This window comes from Bufo gargarizans, chromosome 7 (genome assembly GCF_014858855.1).
Source record: "Bufo gargarizans isolate SCDJY-AF-19 chromosome 7, ASM1485885v1, whole genome shotgun sequence".
Taxonomy (NCBI): domain Eukaryota; kingdom Metazoa; phylum Chordata; class Amphibia; order Anura; family Bufonidae; genus Bufo; species Bufo gargarizans.
This window is the reverse complement of record NC_058086.1, coordinates 84,757,895-84,777,855: the sequence shown is the minus strand read 5'-3', so window position 1 is coordinate 84,777,855 and position 19,961 is coordinate 84,757,895. Positions and strand designations below refer to the sequence as shown.

The following is a 19,961-nucleotide window of genomic DNA, read 5'->3' as shown; positions in this document are numbered from 1 at the left end:
AAAGGGGTTATCTGGCCTTGGAGCCGACAACCCCTGGGGTCCTATCCTTTGACCCTTAACATAAACAACCCCACTCAGGTGTCTGTGGTCCCAACCAAAATGCAGGATCAAGGTGTTTCCTGGTCCTGCGAGGACTGGAAGCTCCTGGGAATGGAGCAGCAATGAAACTGAGGTCAAGTGAGTGTGTTTTTTTATGTTAAGGGGAACTAGTTAGATCCCTGGAAATGTCGGCTTCAAGATGAGACAACCCTTTTAAGATCTGTGTGAATCCCTTAGAAAAAATGCAGTTCAAAATATACTGCAGATTTTTATCCGAGGAATGTTTCTTTGTAAACATTTTGCTTAAAACAGCAATATCAAATTTTCAGAACAAGATGATCAAATATAATGAAAATACATACCAGTAAAATTACAGATAATTATATTACAAATGTTAAGTGCAGTGTGTGATATAGCATGTACTTAAGGTAAGACTACATATTCCATATCAGTCTAGTCTATAGTCTGCACTGAATCAGTAACTTAATAAAATACTACTGCAAAAACATGCAATTAATTCACTCATCAGTCTGTTGCAAGACTAGCAAAAATAAGACTCTGTTGCCATCTGCCTTGTGGTTTCCATTATGCATGAAAAGTTGCCAGATCTGTTATACGATGGACACTGGCGGCATCTAATGGACCACACTGACTTATAATGGAAACTGAGGTGTCATTTTGACAAGACAAATAGCACTGAACCCCTATTTCTCCCACCTAGAATGAGGAAAAAGCAATGGAACCTCCCACATAGATGTGAAAAGATCCTGAGGTGTAACAGGTAGATAACTAAAATAATAGGAAACATACATTTCAAATGGGTTTTTCAATCTTTAAAAAAAAAAAAAATCGGGTGCAAATGGGTTAACTGCAGTTGAGATTCATCACTTCCTAAGGTACTGTCTGTAGTTGAGATGCCTCTGTAAGCAAGTCTCCCATGCAGTCAAATGACCATGCTCCTGGGGTTTATCTCCTGCTTGTGTGATGTCCCATACTCAGAACAGCGGGTTATCTCCCCTCTCCCCCTCCCTGCAGTAGGAGAGGTCACACATCACATGTTTCTTACCTCCACTGTATCCTGGTTCACCTCCTTCCCCGTCTCTGAGTGGATAGTGTTTCACAGGCTGGGTAGCAGATAATGCAGAGCCAGTGAACGACAGAACAGCAGAGCAGACAGGGAGAAATTACAGCACTTGCTAAGAGTATGCAAGCATCTGTTATTAGAGGTAATGTCAGGGGAAAATAATCACAGGAACTGTAGTCCTTCACATTGATGATCTTACCCACAGTACACTCTGGCTGCATTAAAACAACAGTGCTGCACAGAGCTGTACAAGATAATGAAAGTGATAAGTACTTCTGAGCTATGGTAGTATAAACAGATGATTATTCAGATACATACAGATACATTTCTGTATTTCTATAAGCTCGGAAAACATCTTAAAGACCTTTTTTTCCCCTTGAGGAAATCTAAACTACAAGGTTAAAAAAGCAAGTATTATTTTATTGTACTATGAAGGCAGCTTATATAATTTCATTCGTAACAGACTAGCATGTTTCTGCTGCCCATCATTATTTACATCTAGGAGCTAAATATCAGAATAGTAGGTATGGCAATAACAGTCAATCAGCCTCAACCTGATGAAATAATTGAGAACTGGGCTTTGAGGTAACAACTAAGGCAACTAAAAACCAACGCTGCATTTAGTGTTAAGAGAGTGTGTTTTCTCCAATATGGCAATCTCGTGTTTCCACTCCTTACCACGTGCAATTTTGCATTGCTTGAAAGTACTAATCTATGGACAGTTGGCCAAAAGGACTGTACACCTGACACGGCCTATAATCAGGCTATAAGCAGGGAAATGGGAATATGAATAAGAGCTTGCACATGCTAGTGTGCATCCTTGTTCAATTCTTTACACCATGGCAAACAAGCAGGTTCACGGTACATTTATAGCATGTGTGTATACAGATTATTCTGGGGCTACATGATGATTTATGTTCTGGGACCAGCTGTCACACTTTGTCCAAAACTGTTCTTCTTAGTCTCTGTAAGAAGTGAAAAAGGAAGATATACAAAGTTTACATTGTGAACATAAACTTCATGTCAGCTATTTTAGACATAGGTCTTTCATTGTAAGTAAATGTGCATACAACAATAAAAGTTAAAAAGATAAAGAATAGTCTTGGTACACAGCTAAACAGAAATTTACATTTTCATATTTATGCTTTTACATCTCTTTGTTCAAATCGTGATATGCAGATCAAAACAAGTAAAAAATGTGACAAATATATGCCACCAAGAAAAGAACCCGTGTGAAACACACATTAAATGTCAAGCTGTCTTTTACAGGTCAATATCACCAGAAAAAAACTACATGTGAAGAAAGCCTAAAGGTGGCTTCACTCACAGACATGAGGGGAGATTTATAAAAACAAGTGTAAAGGAAAACTGGCCCATAGCAACCAAAGGAGCTCTGATATATAAAAGCTGGAATCTGATTGGTTGCTATGGGCTACTAAACCGGTTGTTTTCCTTTTCATCAGTTTTGATAAAGCTCCCCCTGCATAGAGTTTTGTGGGAAATGCCACATTTTAATGGAATTATTTTCATGTTTTTTGCACAGTAATGCAGTTTTTTTTACTGTTATTTTATTCTGCCCTTTGGTGCATTTTTTTGTGTCAGCTGCTTTTTTTTCTTCAAAACACAGCATGCTTTGGTTATGTATTATTTTCTGTAATTTTTCTATGCTAAGAATGAGATGAACAGAAAACTAGCACCACTACCTCTTCAAGATTACACTGCAAGTCGTCTCAGAGGTTCAGTGGTATTACAAGTGCTTGTTCCATTCACCTCCTCTTCAAACAGCTGATCGGCGGGGGGTGACGGGAGTCAAACTCCCACCGATCAGATTTACTTAACCTGATGACGTATCCTGAGCCAGATGTTTGCTGTCAACAGGGAATTTGTAAATGATGAAATGCACTATAAAGATGTGCGTTTTTGGGCTGAAAGTACTAGATATTTCATTCGAGAATTCAATCTGCAGCACCACTGAAACAGCTAACTTTGGCTCTTATTTGGGAGACATTGGGAGACATTGATCCTAACTGCCGATTATACAATGGGCTCCGACAAGACCGAGTTTTTCCACAAGTCTGATCCGCCGAGTAGAAGTCCCAAGCAGGCGCGATCACCAGGAAGTTCTGCCTCACCTGCCTCTTCTCCTGGTGGGAACGCTCATTTAACCTCTCACCAAAGGTTCTATGAGATCTATGCTGGACTCTCTACGCTCTAATCAGTTTCCTTGCTAAACTCTCTGACCTTGAGAGTTTGAATGACCCTCTCTCGGACCATGAGATAGACCAGCCAGTTTCAAACCCATATCTCTGTTAAATATGGACATCAAACTACAGGTCCTTTTAAAAAAATTAGAATATTGTGATAAAGTTCATTATTTTCTGTAATGTACTGATAAACATTAGACTTTCATATATTTTAGATTCATTACACACAACTGAAGTAGTTCAAGCCTTTTATTGTTTTAATATTGATGATTTTGGCATACAGCTCATGAAAACCCAAAATTCCTATCTAAAAAAAGTAGCATATTTAATCCGACCAATAAAAGAAAAAAGTGTTTTTAATACAAAAAAAGTCAACCTTCAAATAATGATGTTCAGTTATGCACTCAATACTTGGTCGGGAATCCTTTTGCAGAAATGACTGCTTCAATGCGGCGTGGCATGGAGGCAATCAGACTGTGGCACTGCTGAGGTGTTATGGAGGCCCAGGATGCTTCGATAGCGGCCTTAAGCTCATCCAGAGTGTTGGGTCTTGCGTCTCTCAACTTTCTCTTCCCAATATCCCACAGATTCTCTATGGGGTTCAGGTCAGGAGAGTTGGCAGGCCAATTGAGCACAGTAATACCATGGTCAGTAAACCATTTACCAGTGGTTTTGGCACTGTGAGCGGGTGCCAGGTCATGCTGAAAAATGAAATCTTCATCTCCATAAAGCTTTTCAGCAGATGGAAGCATTAAGTGCTCCAAAATCTCCTGATAGCTAGCTGCATTGACCCTGCCCTTGATAAAACACAGTGGACCAACACCAGCAGCTGACATGGCACCCCAGACCATCACTGACTGTGGGTACTTGACAGTGGACTTCAGGCATTTTGGCATTTCCCTCTCCCCAGTCTTCCTCCAGACTCTGGCACCTTGATTTCCGAATGACATGCAAAATTTGCTTTCATCCGAAAAAAGTACTTTGGACCACTGAGCAACAGTCCAGTGCTGCTTCTCTGTAGCCCAGCTCAGGCGCTTCTGCCTCTGTTTCTGGTTCAAAAGTGGCTTGACCTGGGGAATGCGGCACCTGTAGCCCATTTCCTGCACACGCCTGTACACGGTGGCTCTGGATGTTTCTACTCCAGACTCAGTCCACTGCTTCCGCAGGTCCCCCAAGGTCTGGAATAGGTCCTTCTTCACAATCTTCCTCAGGGTCCGGTCACCTCTTCTCGTTGTGCAGCGTTTTCTGCCACACTTTTTCCTTCCCACAGAGGTGCCTTGATACAGCACTCTGGGAACAGCCTATTTATTCAGAAATTTCTTTCTGTGTCTTACCCTCTTGCTTGAGGGTGTCAATGATGGCCTTCTGGACAGCAGTCAGGTCGGCAGTCTTACCCATGATTGCGGTTTTGAGTAATGAACCAGGCTGGGAGTTTTTAAAAGCCTCAGGAATATTTTGCAGGTGTTTAGAGTTATTAGTTGATTCAGATGATTAGGTTAATAGCTCATTTAGAGAACCTTTTCATGATATGCTAATTTTTTTAGATAGGAATTTGGGGTTTTCATGAGCTGTATGCCAAAATCATCAATATTAAAACAATAAAAGGCTTGAACTACTTCATTTGTGTGTAATGAATCTAAAATATATGAAAGTCTAATGTTTATCAGTACATTACAGAAAATAATGAACTTTATCACAATATGCAAATTTTTTGAGAAGGACCTGTATTTTCCAAGATTTTAGCATCTAGGTTACATAAAGTCTTCTCCAGCATTGTGGGTTGACTTGTGGTTGTGTTTGCAGCAGGCAGGCAGTGTAGGGATGGGACCTGACATATGCTTGATCTCTAGGACCACCACACTCTTCCGGTCCTTAGATGCTGAAAACGCTTTTGACAGAGTTCATTGGGGGTACCTGTAGAGTGTTCTCTGCAAATTTAGGTTCACTGGGCCTATTGTTAAAGGCACAATGTTATTTTATTATAACCTGACTGCAAGGGTGCTAGACTCGGGTTTCCTTTTTATGACATTCCACATTTCCAATGGTACAAGACATGGGTGCCCACTATCCCCATTGGCCTTCGCACTGATTATGGAACCCCTAGCCGAATCTCTACGCATTACTTCAAGCATTACTGAGGTACAGACAGGTTTACATCCAATGTTATTACATTATATACGGATGACGTGATCCTATCTATCACTTATCCAGAGACTTCCCTTGCTGCTGCTTGGGATATCTTGCAGCAGTTTTCTTCTGTCTCCTACTACAAGTTGCATGTCACCAAGTCCCAAATCCTTATGCTTTTTACTCCTGAGCAAACCAGAGGCGCTGACCTCTTCATAACTTTGGCGGATGCACCGCTACTTCTAAATGTAAGACAGCCTGTACGCCTAAACCAGCCTGTCTCCTTCCCCACCACACCACTTTTTTAGACCTGGGAGAAGTCGCAGAGTGCGGCGAAATCTGTGCCAGGAATACGCCTAATTTGGGCGTATTTCTGTTTAATTAATGACCCTATGTTTTTTTTCCTCCAAATACTTTCTTTTATTAATATCATCATATATGACATTTCCTATCCACCATCACAGGTATTGTGTGCCTTGTACAACCCTCTTCCATCAATAGATTTTAGAGTACTCCTAGCCTTTGGAAGGTAATGTCCACTATATATATATGGATAATGATCTTGCCTATAACTTCTACCAAAGTTCCTTTTATGATTAAATGGGAAGCAGAATTGAGAAACATATTTCCTCTGAAATATTGGCATTCAGCCTTATATTGAGCAGTTAAATCCTTAAACTGCATAAATCATGCAGAACAGAATAGGAAAATCAAACTTAGATAGTACTTGACACCAAATAGACTAGCACATATGACTGGGGACTACCCAGTATCCTGCTGTCAATAGTGTAGACATTGGATCACCCTAGCTCTTATGTGGTGATTCTGCCCACTAATCCTGCCTCTTTGGGAGAAATCTCTTACTGGTCATATGAAAGATATCTGCATTATCGATGAACTTATCCCTAGAGTTGGCAATCATATGTTTAGGGTTATCTAAGGCCCCTCTGCATGCTACATCCATACCCCTATTGGATCCAACTGTCCAGGGTTACTTTTCCTTTTTTCTGGCCTTGTTGTGGTGCTCTCCATCATTTTATGTATGCCCATGTGTGTCGATCCCCCAGTCCCCCTCGGGTCTTTCCTCACTTAAACATGCCTGTTTACTGCTGTTTTTATATGATTATGTGATTGTGTTTATTTAACCCCTTAAGGACACAGCCTTATTACACCTTAGGACCAGGCCATTTTTTGCAAATCTGACCAGTGTCACTTTAAGTGCTCATAACTTTAAAACGCTTTGACTTATCCAGGCCATTCTGAGAATGTTTTTTCGTCACATATTGTACTTCATGACACTGGTAAAATGAAGTCAAAAAAATTATTTTTTTTGCATAAAAAAATACCTAATTTACCAAAAATTGGGAAAAAATTTGCAAATTTCAAAGTTTCAGTTTCTCTACTTCTGTAATACATAGTAATACCCCCAAAAATTGGGAAGACTTTACATTCCCCATATGTCTACTTCGTGTTTGAATTATTTTGGGACTGATATTTTATTTTTTGGGGATGTTACAAGGCTTAGAAGTTTAGAAGCAAATCTTGAAATTTTTCAGAAATTTACAAAAACCCAATTTTTAGGGACCACTACAGCTCTGAAGTCACTTTGCGAGGCTTACATAATAGAAACCACCCAAAAATGAACCCCTTTCTATAAACTACACCCCTCAAGGTATTCAAAACTGATTTTACAAACTTCGTTAGCCCTTTAGGTGTTGCATAAGAGTTATTGGCAAATGGGGATGAAATTTGAGAATTTCATTTTTTTGCCTAATTTTCCATTTTAACCCATTTTTTCCACTAATAAAGCAAGGGTTAACAGCCAAACAACACTGTATCTTTATTGCCCTGACTCTGCCGTTTACAGAAAAAGCCCATATGTGGCCGTAAACTGCTGTACGGCCACACAGCGGGGCGTAGAGTGAAAGGTGCGTCGTTTGGTTTTTGGAAGGCATGTTTTGCTGGACTGGTTTTTTGACACCATGTCCCATTTGAAGCCCCCCTGATGCAACACTAGAGTAGAAACTCCATAAAAGTGACCCCATCTAAGAAACTACACCCCTCAAGGTATTCAAAACTGATTTTATCAACTTTGTTAACCCTTTAGGTGTTGCACAATATTTAATGGAAAATAGAGATACAATTTCAAAATTTCACTTTTTTGGCAGATTTTCCATTTTAATATTTTTTTTTCCAGTTACAAAGCAAGGGTTAACAGCCAAACAAAACTCATTATTTATGGCCCTGATTCTGTAGTTTACAGAAACACCACATATGTGGTCGTAAACTGCTGTACGGGCACACGGCAGGGCGCAGAAGCAAAGGAATGCCATACAGTTTTTGGAAGGCAGATTTTGCTGGACTGGTTTATTTACACCATGTCCCATTTGAAGCCCCCCTGATGCACCCCTAGAGTAGAAACTGCAAAAAAGTGACCCCATTTTATAAACTACGGGATAGGGTGGCAGTTTTGTTGGTACTAGTTTAGGGTACATATGATTTTTGGTTGCTCTATATTATACTTTTTGTGCGGCAAGGTAACAAGAAATTTTACACAATGAATTCATTTTAAAAACAAAAAAAAGTTTTAGTGTCTCCATAGTCTAAGAGCCATAGTTTTTTCAGTTTTTGGGCGATTATCTTAAGTAGGGTCTCATTTTTTGCGGGATGAGATGACGATTTGATTGTTACAATTTTAGCGTACTTGCGACTTTTTTGATCACTTTTATTACCTTTTTTGGGAAGTAAGGTGGGCAAAATTTCAATTTTCTCATCGTTTTTATTTTTTATTTTTATGGCGTTCATCGTGCGGGGAAAGTAACATGACCGTTTTATAGATTAGGTCGTTACAGACGCGGCGATACCTAATATGTATAGTGGTTTTTTTTTATTCAGTGATAAATGTGTTTTTTTATCTTAACTTTTTTAACTTTAAAAAAAAAAAATTTGACCCAGACCCACTTGGTTCTTGAAGATCCAGTGGGTCTGATGTCTGTATAATACAGTACAGAACACTATATATGCCTTTAGCATAGATCTGTTCAGCACCATGGACAGCAGGACGCCTGAGAAGGCGTCCTATTGCCATGGGAACCTTCCCCGTCTGCTCAGTTGCGGCCATAACTTCGCAGACGGGGAAGAGTAAGGACGGGGCTCTCGGGGGGCTGTCTGGGGGCTCTCTCCCTCTCCCATCGGGGGGCTGCAAATGCACAGCAGCCCCCCGATGGGAGAGGGAGGGTGCTCCCTGAGCTGTTAACCTTTTCCATACAGCGGTCCGTACGGATCGCTGTATGGAAAGGGTTAAATGGCTGACATCGCATCACCGATGTCAGCCGTTTATACCAGGGTGCCAGCAATGTGCTGGCACCCTGGTATACACACTGTACACCAACGATTATTCAATGGGAGCCGGGCGGGGGATCGCGATCCCGCCTGCCGCACCGCCCGCCTCCCGCACCCCTCCCCCTGCACCTCCCACCCGGATAAAATCACTCAGGGGTGCAGGGGATAAATTTATATTTTGCGAATACTAAAGTTTCTGATCCCCGAGGTCAGGGACCGCAGGGATCAGAAACTGCAGAAATCGCAGCAAACCGCAGGTCTGAATTGACCTGCGGTTTGCCGCGATCGTCGACATGGGGGGGGGGGGTCATGGGACCCCCCCGCGCATTTAGCCTAGGTGCCTGCTCAATGATTTTAGCAGGCACCGGGTTCCGACCACTGCCAGCCGGGGGCGGCAGTGATCAAAAATACACAGGGCATACATGTATGCCCTGTGTCCTTAAGTACCAGGGCACAAGGGTGTACCTGTACGCCCTGTGTCCTTAAGGGGTTAATAAAGATTTTTTTCTTATTATGAGCTGGAGCCTTAGTTCAATTGTTTGGGTATCAATGTTTGTAAAGCATAGGCTCTCTCTACTTTATTACTACTCGGTGTTTATAATTGGTGGGTGTCGTATGTTACATGGGTGGTAGCACATATCCTCACTGCTACTCACAAGGTTATTGCCCGGCACTGGAAATAAACTATCACTTCTCTGATATCTGAAGTCATACAGCTGGTTAACCAACACATGCAATATGAGATGATCTATGCACCTAACTAGCAATCCAGGATTAAGTCCCATAATCATTGGCTGCCATGGCTTTCAAGTTCTAATGCCGTCCCTCTCAGGGGCGTAACTAGAAGTGACTGGGCCCCACAGCAAATATTTGTAAGGGCCCCCCTCAGCGCGCTTCGCACCTCCCTCCTCCTGTGTAAACCCCACTCCTTTGGCACAGTGTAGCGGTATACTGTATATTGTGTGGCACAGTATAGAGGTATACTGTATATTGTGGGGCACAGTGTAGCGGTATACTGTATATTGTGTGGCACAGTATAGAGGTATACTGTATATTGTGTGGCACAGTGTAGCGGTATACTGTATATTGTGTGGCACAGTGTAGAGGTATACTGTATATTGTGGGGCACAGTGTAGCGGTATACTGTATATTGTGTGGCACAGTATAGAGGTATACTGTATATTGTGTGGCACAGTGTAGCGGTATACTGTATATTGTGTGGCACAGTGTAGAGGTATATTGTGAGGCACAGTGTAGCGGTATACTGTATATTGTGTGGCACAGTGTTGAGGTATATTGTGAGGCACAGTGTAGTGGTATACTGTATATTGTGTGGCACAGTGTAGCGGTATATTGTGAGGCACAGTGTAGAGGTATACTGTATATTGTGTGGCACAGTGTAGCGGTATACTGTATATTGTGTGGCACAGTGTAGAGGTATACTGTATATTGTGTGGCACAGTAGCAGTATACTGTATATTGTGAGGCACAGTGTAGAGGTATACTGTATATTGTGGGGCACAGTATAGAGGTATACTGTACATTGTGGGGCACAGTGTAGCGGTATACTGTATATTGTGGGGCACAGTGTAGCAGTATACTGTACATTGTGGGGCACAGTATAGAGGTATACTGTACATTGTGGGGCACAGTATAGAGGTATACTGTACATTGTAGGGCACAGTGTAGCGGTATACTGTATATTGTGGGGCACAGTGTAGGCTATATGTGCATAACATAAACATACTCCACATGAACACTTACAGTTACTTGGCTTGGGCCTTGGGGATCTCGGACGCCACTTCCACACTTTGGCCGGGGGCTCGGCGGAGCTGATGTTGTGTTTTATCCTAATGAGAAAGATTTTATAATAAGGATTTGGAGAAGGGGCAGTGGGATAGCAAAGCAGGGAGAGGCCGGTGCTGCTACTAGGGGGTCATACCATGGGGCAGTAATAAAACCCACCATAATGCCCCCCCCCCCCAGTAGTAATAATTCTCCTTATAATGTGACAGTGCAAAAAATACACCCTTGTAATGCCCCCAGTTGAGCTAATGTCCCCATAGTGCCCCCATAATGTGCCAGTATAAAATACCCCTATATAGTGCCCCCAGTAAATTCCCCCATAGTGCTCCTCTCCCCCCTTCCTGCTAGTGCCCCCAAAATGTACCAGTATAAAATGCCCCATATATAGTGCCCCAGTAGATGCCCCTCAGTGTCCGGCCTCTGATAGGCTGCCAGCCTAGTGTCCCCCATAATGCCCCCCAATAATGCCCCCCCAGTATCATAGTGCCATCTCCCCCCATGTGCCAGTATCAAGTGCCTCTCTCCTTCCCACCCCCCATGTGCCAGTATCAAGTGCCTCTCTCTTCCCCCCATGTGCCAGTATCATAGTGCCATCTCCCCCACAAAAAAGTGCCAGTATTAAGTATCATAGTGCCAACCCCCCCCCCCCCACATGCCAGTATCAAGTGCCTCTCTCCTCCCCCCCATGTCCCAGTATCAAGTGCCTCTCTCCCTCCCCCCCCCCCCCCCATGCCAGTATCAGGTGCCTCTCTCCCCCCCCCATGCCAGTATCAGGTGCCAACCCCACTCCCCCCCCCCCCCCCCCCACGTGCCAGTATCAGGTGCCTTCCGCTCCCCCCATGGCAGTAACAGTCGGGTATTAAAAAATAAAAAATAAACACTTCTACTTACCTCCATGTCAGCGATGCGATGCAGCCTCTTCCTGTGTCCCGCCCAGTATGTCCTTATATGGACTCAGTGCTTGTATTTCAGAAAAGAGTCTGCTGGGATTCGAACCCACGACCTTCTGCTTCAGAGGCAGAACAGCTAACCACTAGACCATAGGAGCTGCCTTGATGCTGACTGAAAAAATATGAGACTTCTACTGTTATAGCTGGCTAAGTGTACATCTATACACATGGCAGCTGCTCATATATAGAGATGTAGCAGAGCTGAATGTGCTCAGACAGCTGTCATATACAGATATAGCAGTATCTCAGCTATATCTCTATATGACAGCTGTTCCAGCACACTCAGCTCTGCTATATCTCTATATATGATAGCTGTCATGTGTATAGATGTAGCAGAGCTGGGTGTGTTTAGGCATCTGTCATGTGTATAGATGTAGTAGAGCTGGGTTTGCTGGGGCAACTGTCATATATAGAGATATAGCAGAGCTGAGCGTGCTGGGACAGCTGTCATATAGATATATAGCAGTGCTGGTGTGTTGGGGGCAGCTGTCATGTGTATAGATGTAGCAGAGCTGGCTGTGTTTCGGCAGCTGTCATGTGTATAGATGTAGTAGAGCTGGGTGTGTTTGGGCATCTGTCATGTATAGATGTAGTAGAGCTGGGTTTGCTGGGGCAGCTGTCATATATAGAGATATAGCAGAGCTGAGTGTGCTGGTGCAGCTGTCATGTGTATAGATGTAGCAGAGCTGGCTGTGTTTTGGCAGCTGTCATGTGTATAGATGTAGTAGAGCTGGGTTTGCTGGGGCAGCTGTCATATATAGAGATATAGCAGAGCTGAGTGTGCAGGGACAGCTGTCATATAGATATATAGCAGTGCTGGTGTGTTGGGGGCAGCTGTCATGTGTATAGATGTAGCAGAGCTGGCTGTGTTTCGGCAGCTGTCATGTGTATAGATGTAGTAGAGCTGGGTTTGCTGGGGCAGCTGTCATATATAGAGATATAGCAGAGCTGAGTGTGCTGGGACAGCTGTCATATAGAGATATAGCAGTGCCTGGTATGTTGGGGGCAGCTGTCATGTGTATAGATGTAGCAGAGCTGGCTGTGTTTTGGCAGCTGTCATGTGTATAGATGTAGTAGAGCTGGGTTTGCTGGGGCAGCTGTCATATATAGAGATATAGCAGAGCTGAGTGTGCAGGGACAGCTGTCATATACAGATATAGCAGTGCTAGGTGTGTTTTGGCAGCTGTCATGTGTATAGATGTATTTTTTTTTTTTTTACAGTCAGTTGTAATGCAGCCTTTATGGCTGTGAGGGTAAATGCTTTGCCACTGATTCACTAATAGATTGGAGCTTGTGGGTTCGAATCCCAGACCAGGAGACTTTAGCAGACAGTAAAATTAGATCACACTAGCGGCTGCTGTGAAGGGGCCCTGAACACGATATTTAACTAACTTGAAAATGAACACAATATTTTAAGCCGGGGCGCCGGGCCCCCTTGGCAGCCCGGGCCCCGAAGCAGCTGCTTCCCCGGTAGTTACGCCACTGGTCCCTCTAATGTCTCCCTTCCTCTACTAGGAGTGCTTTTTTTTATATCTGTTCTTAGGCCTAGAGTTGTCACATTTTGTACGGCCTATTATACCTTCTACTAAAAGACAATTTTATGATTGTTGTACTTCATGCCTACCTGTTTGTAATGGGTTATAGGTTATTGTTTTTTTTTTCTGTATCACTGGTATTGTAATAATAATAATAATAATAAAAAAACCTCAATAAAAACATTGTTACAAAAAAGATGAAATTCAACTGTCACAAAAAAAGCATGTGAAGAAAACAGAGGGCTGATTTCAAATACAGTGGTATACAAACAGAATCATTGTTTGATACTTATTTAACTTTTTTAATGTCCCAAATGCACTAAAAATAATTTTTCTAATCTACTTTGTTAATCAATTTTGACCTTTTTGACCTAAAGAAATTTCCACTTAACCACCTCCGGACCGCCTAACGCAGATCTGCGGTCCGGAGGTGGCAGCTCTGCGAAGAGTCACGCATATATGCGTCATCTTGCGAGAGCCGTGATTTCCTGTGAACGCGCGCACACAGGCGCGCGCGTTCACAGGAACAGAAGGTAAGCGAGTGGATCTCCAGCCTGCCAGCAGCGATCGCTCGCTGGCAGGCTGGAGATGTGATTTTTTTAACCCCTAACAGGTATATTAGACGCTGTTTTGATAACAGCGTCTAATATACCTGCTACCTGGTCCTCTGGTGGTCCCTTTTGTTTGGATCGACCACCAGAGGACACAGGTAGCTGTGTAAAGTACCAGAAAACACCACTACACTACACCCCCCCCCACCCCGTCACTTATTAACCCCTTATGAACCCCTGATCACCCCATATAGACTCCCTGATCACCCCCCTGTCATTGATCACCCCCCTGTCATTGATCACTCCCCTGTAAGGCTCCATTCAGACGTCGGTATGATTTTTACGGATCCACGGATACATGGATCGGATCCGCAAAACACATACGGACGTCTGAATGGAGCCTTACAGGGGGGTGATCAATGACAGGGGGGTGATCACCCATATAGATTCCCTGATCACCCCCCTGTCATTGATCAGCCCCCTGTCATTGATCACCCCCCTGTAAGGCTCCATTCAGACGTCCGTATGATTTTTACGGATCCACGGATACATGGATCGGATCCGCAAAACACATACGGACGTCTGAATGGAGCCTTACAGGTTGGTGATCAATGACAAGGGGGTGATCACCCATATAGACTTCCTGATCACCCCCCTGTCATTGATCACCCCCCTGTAAGGCTCCATTCAGACGTCCGTATGATTTTAACGGATCCACGGATACATGGATCAGATCCGCAAAACACATACGGATGTCTGAATGGAGCCTTACAGGGGGGTGATCAATGACAGGGGGGTGATCACCCATATAGACTCCCTGATCACCCCCCTGTCATTGATCCCCCCCCTGTAAGGCTCCATTCAGACGTCCGTATGCGTTTTGCGGATCCGATCCATGTATCCTTGGATCCGTAAAAATCATACAGACGTCTGAATGGAGCCTTACAGGGGGGTGATCAATGACAGGGGGGTAATCACCCCATATAGACTCCCTGATCACCCCCCTATCATTGATCACCCCCTGTAAGGCTCCATTCAGACATTTTTTTTGGCCCAAGTTAGCGGAAATTGTTTTGTTTTTTTTGTTTTTGTTTTTTCTTACTAAGTCTCATATTCCACTAACTTGTGTCAAAAAATAAAATCTCACATGAACCCACCATACCCCTCACGGAATCCAAATGCGTAAATTTTTTTAGACATTTATATTCCAGACTTCTTCTCACGCTTTAGGGCCCCTAAAATGCCAGGGCAGTATAAATACCCCACATGTGACCCCATTTCGGAAAGAAGACACCCCAAGGTATTCCGTGAGGGGCATATTGAGTCCATGAAAGATTTAAATTTTTGTCCCAAGTTAGCGGAAAGGGAGACTTTGTGAGAAAATACAAAAAAAATCAATTTCCGCTAACTTGTGCCAAAAAATAAAAAATTCTAGGAACTCGCCATGCCCCTCACGGAATACGTTGGGGTGTCTTCTTTCCAAAATGGGGTCACATGTGGGGTATTTATACTGCCTTTTAGGGGCCTGAAAGCGTGAGAAGAAGTCTGGGATCCAAATGTCTAAAAATGCCCTCCCAAAAGGAATTTAGGCCGCTTTGCGCATCTAGGCTGCAAAAAAGTGTCACACATGTGGTGGGGAATGTGTTTTGGGGTGTCATTTTACATATACCCATACTGGGTGAGATAAATATCTTGGTCAAATGTCAACTTTGTATAAAAAAAATGGGGAAAGTTGTCTTTTGCCAAGATATTTCTCTCACCCAGCATGGGTATATGTAAAAAGACACCCCAAAATACATTCCCCAACTTCTTCTGAGTACGGCGATACCACATGTGTGACACTTTTTTGCCGCCTAGGTGGGCAAAGGGGCACACATTCCAAAGAGCACCTTTAGGATTTCACAGGTCATTTTTTACACATTTTGATTTCAAACTACTTTGCACACATTAGGGCCCCTAGAATGCCAGGGCAGTATAACTACCCCACAAGTGACCCCATTTTGGAAACAAGGTATTCCGTGAGGGGCATGGCAAGTTCCTAGAATTTTTTTTTTTGTCACAAGTTAGCGGAAAATGATGATTTCTTTATTTTTTTTTCTAAAAAAATAAAGAGCACCATTCCAAAGAGCACCTTTCGGATTTCACCGGTTATTTTTTACAGAATTTGATTTCAAACTACTTCGCACACATTAGGGCCCCTAAATTGCCAGGCAGTATAACTACCCCACAAGTAACCCCATTTTGGAAAGAAGACACCCCAAGGTATTCCGTGAGGGGCATGGCGAGTTCCTAGAATTTTTAATTTTTTGTCACAAGTTAGTGGAATGAGACTTTGTAAGAAAAAAAAAAAATCATAATTTTCCGCTAACTTGTGACAAAAAATAAAAAGTTCTATGAACTCACTATGTCCATCAGTGAATACCTTAGGGTGTCTACTTTCCGAAATGGGGTCATTTGTGGGGTGTTTGTACTGTCTGGGCATTGTAGAACCTCAGGAAACATGACAGGTGCTCAGAAAGTCAGAGCTGCTTCAAAAAGCGGAAATTCACATTTTTGTACCATAGTTTGTAAATGCTATAACTTTTACCCAAACCATTTTTTTTTTTTTTACCCAAGCCATTTTTTTTATCAAAGACATGTAGAACAATAAATTTTGTGAAAAATTAATATATGGATGTCATTTTTTTTTGCAAAATTTTACAACTGAAAGTGAAAAATTTCTTTTTTTTGCAAAAAAATCGTTAAATTTCGATTAATAACAAAAAAAGTAAAAATGTCAGCAGCAATTAAATACCACCAAATGAAAGCTCTATTAGTGAGAAGAAAAGGAGGTAAAATTCATTTGGGTGGTAAGTTGCATGACCGAGCAATTAACGGTGAAAGTAGTGTAGTGCAGAAGTGTAAAAAGTGGCCTGGTCATTAAGGGTGTTTCAGCTAGGGGGGTTGAAGTGGTTAAACACTTGTCAGTGGTGTACGCGTCCACGTTTTGCAGACAAGAATAGGCAGTTATATCAATGGCTGTCCGTACCGTTCCGCAAAATGCGGAACGCACACGGACGCCATCCGTAATTTGTGGATCTGTGATTTGCGGACCGAAAAACACACAACGGTCGTGTGCATGAGGTCTAAGGCTGCAGGTCTCTGAGAATTGTTAGCAACTGTCTCCATAAAGTGTGAGCTCCAGACTGCAACTGATCTCTGTAGATTTGCATACAGAGACAACAGTGGCTCCAAGTAAGCACACTGTCCGTCTCCTGATAGGGTTACCAGGAGACAGATACGATCGCTCTGCCAGGCGCTGTAGGAAACTTTCAGGTCAGACATGAAGCTTTCCTACTGTCATCTTTCACAAGATGACAGCAGGCAGTTCTGATCTGTATTACAGGTCTGGGGCTATTTATGCAAGCTCCGAACCTGTTACACTTTATTCTCTGGGGGCATAGCAGCTCCAAGGCTGTAGCGCATGCTCTGGAGCTGTTATACGGGGGAATGAGGTGGCCGGGTGCTGGACCTAAAACAAGCATTGAGTGGGCAGGAGCTAATATACATGTGCCAATCTCTGTGAATCTTCCGATTCCCAGCCACTAGAAAGGCCAGCTGTATCACTCCTACTATGCAAGCACGGCCACCACTGCAGCGGTGGCAGTAACCCCTAGAGATTAGCATGGTTTAACAGGTTGGAAAATTAAAGGTAAAGGTTAACAGGCGCATTATTGAAAATAGAATTATATTCTCAAATGACTTAAAATCCGATTATACGCCTCTGTTGTGCACCAGGATCAATCTGGATTCATACCGGGGAGGTCTACATCCAATAACATCAGTAGGGCGCAAGTTATCATGCAAATTGGGAGAGCTTTAGATAGGCCATGGGTCCTAGCTTCTTTGGACACGGCCAAGGCCTTTGATTCGTTGGAAAGGCCGTATCTACTGGAAGCACTGAAATGTTTTGGTTTTGGTCCAGTATTTGCCCAGTGGGTACAAATGTTATATAGGCAGCCTAAAGCGAATATTCTGGTGAACGGTTCACACTCAGGTCATTTTGAATTGGGTAGAGGAACAAGACAAGGGTGCCCCCTGTCACCCCTCCTATTTGCAGTCGAAATAGAGCACCTAGCACTTAGACTGAGGCAGGATGGGGTCTACAGTGGAATATCCTTAGGAGATAGAGAGGACAGAGTCGGGCTATACACTGACGACCTGATCCTTTTTATGGATAGGGCGGAGCAGTCGCTACCTAGGGCAATTGAGTTAACTGAAACTTTTGGCCGTTTCTCTGGTTTGCATATTAATTGGAACAAGTCGGCTCTGATGCCTCTTAGGCCGGAGGGATGGCCTGCGATATATTGCAATCTACCAGTTGTAGATCGGTTTAAATACCTGGGTATCATAATAACTAGAGATCCCCCCTCAGCATATACTTTGAACATAGAGCCTCTAACCTCGATTTTCACGAAGAAATTTGCAGCATGGCAATCTCTTCCTATATCTCTGATGGGACGTCTGAACCTCATAAAGATGGTCCTTCTTCCCAAAGCTTTATATGTATTGGAACATGCTAGTACGACCATCCCGAGAAGGTTCTTTGATCGCCTCCATTCTATGATGTCTGCTTTCATCTGGGGTAAGGCTAGAAGGAAGTTGGCGCTCCGTACTCTTCAGAGGCCCAAGTTGCAGGGGGGCGGCACTTCCAGACCTGTTCCTGTACTTCCTAGCGGGTCAACTACGTTATCTAGCCTCCTGGGTCTCCTCGCAGCCCCTCCCCAATGCGGAGTTCTATTTGCAGGACTTCCTTCAGTTACATTCCCTATGGCCGGTACCAGAAGATATTAGTCTGTTCCAAGGTAGAGCCCTCTTACTACATAGACTGGCTCATCAGGTTTGGGAGGCAGCTAAACTAAAGGCGTACTCTGACCTGCCGGACGCAATACCCCTTTGGGGAAACCCTATGTTTCCACATTTGAGTAGTCATGAAGGCGCTGCGATGTGGAAGGATCATGGGATACTGACCCTGGGGGACCTATATGAGGGAGGATCCCTGAGATCCTTTTCTCAAATACAGGATAAATCTGGCATCCCGAGACACATGTTCTTCAGGTATTTACAGATTAGACATGCCCTCTCTGCGCAGTTTGGTAGAGGCTGTAGAAAGATCTCCAACTATCCATTGATTGGAGTACTGTCCACACAAGGTCCTAGAGGGCTCATATCGGCTATCTATACACACCTCTTAAGCACGAAGATGATTACGTCCCCTCTGAACGTAGAAGACAAGTGGAGGAATTGCATTCCATCCCTTTCTGAGACAGAATGGGCCGAGGCGTTAGCAGCTCCTACAAGAGTTTCCCCCTCGGTCAACAATAAGATGATACAGCTACACATACTTCATAGGAGTTATCTTACACCTAGCAGGTTGTTTAGAATGGGTAAGATGGAGAACAACAATTGCTTAAGATGTCATCAGGCCAATGCCAATTTCTGGCATATGATGTGGGAGTGTAGAATTATACATAGTTTTTGGAGGGATGTGACATCCTTATTGTCAGATTTAGTGCCAGGTACTGTTCCCCTCTGTCCTAAGATGTGCCTGCTGGGTATTATAGACGAGGAGAGCAGTGGTCTCATCACCACAGGATATTCCTGGAGGAAACTTTATTTCTGGCTAGGAAGGCGATAGCCCTTAGGTGGATGGCCGATAGGGTGACTAATGTAAATCACTGGAAACGGGTAGTGAATCAGATTATTCCCCTAGAAAAGGTAGTTTACATTCACAGGGGGTGCCCCCAGAAATTTGAGAAAGTGTGGAGGGAGTGGTGTGCGTCCACTAGTACGCTGAATTCTCGATGAGCTCTCATATCTATTTATCTATGCAGGTTTTGATGGGAAATATAGATTTTTTTTTAAATGTATTCAATATCCATCTATGATGATGTCCCTGAAATGTCTAGTGTGAAACTGTTTTCGGATTGGTAATGGTGTCTGCCAGTTACCCTGCTGCGTCCAGGGAAAATTATTTTCGGATTAATGTACCACGTATGTTACTATTGCACCTTTATACTCCAATAAAACGAGTAAAAAAAAAAAATATACGATTATACACATTATAAATATGACATGATGAGGTTAGAGAACGCCTTTAAGAAATACCAAAGTACCATCCCACCAGGTGTGACCAGATACTTTAGCAAACTACTAAATATTGTATGGGATAGAAATTATCTAGATTTTGAGGTTCAAACTTTTTTCAAACACAAAAATATATAGTTCTACACAGTATTGCATTAATTAGATATACATTATCTTGTAGTGAAAACAGCTGTGCC

The 19,961-nt window shown here is 43.1% G+C and overlaps 1 protein-coding gene across 5 annotated transcripts in view; it reads right to left on the bottom strand.

Annotated features, from left to right (window-relative positions):
* Nucleotides 1-320: 320 nt before the first annotated feature.
* Nucleotides 321-19,961, bottom strand: part of LOC122943635 (suppressor of cytokine signaling 1-like) — a 192,267-nt gene continuing 172,626 nt past the window's right edge. For 4 of the 5 annotated variants that reach the window (XM_044301526.1, XM_044301529.1, XM_044301525.1 and 1 more), the window contains one exon: nt 321-2,088. The gene's annotated coding sequence lies outside the window, so the exon portion shown is untranslated. Of the gene's footprint in view, nt 2,089-10,560; nt 10,647-19,961 lie in introns of all 5 variants that reach the window. The other variant, XR_006390882.1, reaches the window with a different exon arrangement.